The following is a 3,339-nucleotide window of genomic DNA, read 5'->3' as shown; positions in this document are numbered from 1 at the left end:
CAGTGAGTTTACACGACTCAGTAATGCACTACAACATGTTATTGTTAATTGGGATTTATCATTACTCTGTTAATCACTGAGTTGATCAAAAATAAATCAATAATAAAAGATAAATACTATAAATATAAGAATAAAACCCAAAGAGTATATTTAACACCCCTACTGGTTAGGAAGGAACAAGCCCCGCCTTCCCCTGCTCTGTACCGTCACGTGCTCAGACACAGAGAGAGACGGAGGTGCACGAGACCATCACTGATTTTCACCGCCAAGCTTTTCGCTGGAAAATAACTATTAACTTGATAAATTGAGCAAATATCCATACCGGAGATCTGCATGGACCTTGGAGAAACGGACCTGATTTATTGTGAACATTTCGGACCTTGAAACCATCGCGATCTGCGCGGGAGCGGATGAAGTGGACAAGATCCTCTCTGAGAGTTGAACAAGATCCTCTCTGAGAGTTGAACATTAGAAGTGTGCTGGTGAGTTAAACTGGGACTGGGCGAATCAGGCTAATTGAAAAGCTAACTAGCCTAATGCTCATAGCTGTAGCTGACCACGTTTTCACTGTGGGAGAACACACGGGGTTTCTCACTGAGTTCAGCCATTTTGAGCACTCAGCTTGTGTGCTGATGATGTTCTAGTATTACTTGTTGAATATTAAATGCACTAAAATTAGATGATGGAATAAGTTAATGTTGATCTTAAAGGTCATGAATCTACTTTATTTTGTTACATTTGATGCTCGAGCGGCACTGGATAGATGTCCGTGTGTATTCTTACTGTGCTGATACGTTACCACATACTGTAAAACTACAGCCTGTGGGTTTTTGTATATTCTTTTGGTAATTTTATTCTGTACATTGAGTGTAAATAATATATTGCTTCATTGCTATGCAGTGTAAAGCAATGCTCCTGTAATTCAGTTAAAGGGCAATACTGTAAAAAAATAATCTACCATAGTTTATGGTTTATTTCTGATTTCTGATAGAAATGTGCACCTTGACGATAGAATAAGCTGATTGTGATTTAAAGATTGCATTCATGATTAAGATGCACTGTATATACTATAGTTAGAAATTAGAATTAATGTTTTGTGCTTGTTTTGTTATAGCACTTACATTATTTACATATGGCCATGTATATCATTAGAGTGTGAACTGAATTAGTAATAGTCCTGTTGTTTACAGGCTAGGTTTTTTTATGGGATCGTGAGACCTGGATCTCTTCCTGACGAGGAAGATGGCGAGCCTTTCCCTTTGAACCGAACCGAACCACAGCCATTCTGAGTTGGCCCAGAAGGGCAGGTTGCTCTTCTCTCACGAACAATTGCAACAGTGCGGTAGGACGAAATCGCACCAATCACAAACTTTTGACCTGTTGGATTTGACTTGACTGAACACTGACTATTAAGCCGGCAAGACTGACATATCTGAGCTCAGATAGGATTCTGACTGTTATTATTATTGCTGTCACTGTATTTTATTTTATGTTTTCATTCCTGTTCATAAAATGCTGTTAAATTGTTGCTAAATAGTTTAATACAATTCATAGCAACTTTACCTGTGGCTCCAGTCATTCTTCTCCACGCAACTCCCTTTATCCCTCCTGCGAATCTAGCTATTGGCCCATTCTCTCCATCTTACTTTAATTTCCCCTACCCTATCCTGTACTTGGCTACAGAAAGTGGCGAGCCAGCCAGGAGGGTTTGCAGAGTTGTTAGTCCACCCAAAATTTAATAAAACGATTAAGAGTGCCTGGAGCTTCACAGTGACTTGTATTTTTTTCTACTGGTACTTTTACGTGTCCTAACCATGGAAGTTGTGAAAACAGAGAATGTTAAAGTTCAAAATGCTGTCTTGGTCAGTGGTTTAACTAACACAGACATTGATAAAGAAATAATTGAGTTCTTAGAAGCTTTCGGTCCTGTCAGTAGGCAGATTAAGCTACCAACTGGTGGTCAGATTATTGTGGAATTTCAACATGAGGCTACTGCTAAAGAACTAGAGAAAAGATATTTGCCTTATGACAGACCTTGCACTGTGAAACCTGAAGTTGTCTATCACGTTCGAGACCTAGCCAGTGCGTATAGCATTGAAACCAGCGCATCAGCTACTGTAACTTACCTGTCACAGCTTAAAGATGTGGCAGCACGAAGCAACCGATCGTTTAAAGACCTTTTGATGGATGAACTAGCTAAAATTGGGGAGTCATTGGGAGGGGATGTCCACACAGTTGAGCCTTCCACTGAACAAGAGCCAGTGCCCCACAGTGATGAGGCCCTACCTTCTTCTCCTTTAACACCCAATAGCAACCATGTAAGTGCCTTGAATACTCACCCACCGGCAGAGGCTGAGAAACAAACCCCTCAGATTCCCACCAACCTTTTAAGCACACCTGAAGTGCAGCGGGTTATTGTAGAGCACATTGTTAAAAGCAGTGAAGTCATTCCCCCACCAAACTCGCAATACAGACTGAAACCTTTTTCAGGGAGAGTTCCACATCCTCCTTTCGAAACTGACTATGACACTTGGCGCAGCAGCGTAGAGTTTTGCTTGACTGATCCCTCGCTCACCGAAACTCAAGTTGTGCGAAAGATTGTTGAAAGTCTTTCACCCCCTGCAGCGGACCTGGTGAAAGCTTTTGGTCCAAAAGCAAACCCCAAAACTTACCTTGAACATCTTGATTCTGCCTATGCAACTGTAGAGGACGGTGACGAACTCTTTGCTCGCTTCTTAAACACCAATCAGAATGGAGGTGAAAAACCCTCACATTACCTGCAAAGATTGCACACAGTGCTAAACCTAGTCATAAAAAGAGACGGAATTGCTTCTAGTGACATCAATAAACAGCTCCTGAGACAGTTTTGTAGAGGGTGTTGGGACAGCTCATTGATTGCAAACCTTCAACTTGAACAAAAGAAAGACGACCCACCTCATTTTGCAGAGCTACTCCTCCACCTACGCACCGAGGAGGACAAACAGGCAAGTAAAGCAACCCGCATGAAACAACATTTGGGGATCCAAAAGACTCGTGTTTATTCTAACGTGCAAACCACACGCTCTCAAGGTAGGAACGATTATGAGCATGAAATGGACAGCAATTCGTCTGACCTCCAGAAGCAAATTGCTGACCTCAGGTCTCAAATCGCACAGCTCAGAGCTGATAAAACAGAGAAAAGATCGCAGAAACTTCAAAAGGAAGCAAAAAGGAACCCAAGTACCAAAATTCAGAACAAGCCGGGACAGATACCACAAATTGCTGCAGTGTCAGCCAAACCCAAACCTGGATACTGTTTCAAGTGTGGAGAAGATGGTCATATCGCTTCCAGCTGTAGTA

The 3,339-nt window shown here is 41.8% G+C and overlaps 1 long non-coding RNA gene across 1 annotated transcript; it reads left to right on the top strand.

The window, feature by feature from the left end:
- On the top strand, nt 1–1,852 carry LOC146548101 (uncharacterized). The gene is made up of 2 exons (XR_014890912.1): nt 1–482; nt 1,191–1,852. It is a non-coding gene; the product is annotated as an uncharacterized LOC146548101 (long non-coding RNA).
- The last annotated feature ends 1,487 nt before the right edge of the window (nt 1,853–3,339 follow it).

The sequence above is a fragment of the Mchenga conophoros genome, linkage group LG23 (genome assembly GCF_057382185.1).
Source record: "Mchenga conophoros isolate Kocher_MC1m ecotype Shallow Benthic linkage group LG23, M_conophoros_male_GT1.1, whole genome shotgun sequence".
Lineage (NCBI taxonomy): Eukaryota > Metazoa > Chordata > Actinopteri > Cichliformes > Cichlidae > Mchenga > Mchenga conophoros.
The sequence above is the reverse complement of the archived record's forward strand: the minus strand, read 5'-3'. Positions and strand labels throughout refer to the sequence as shown.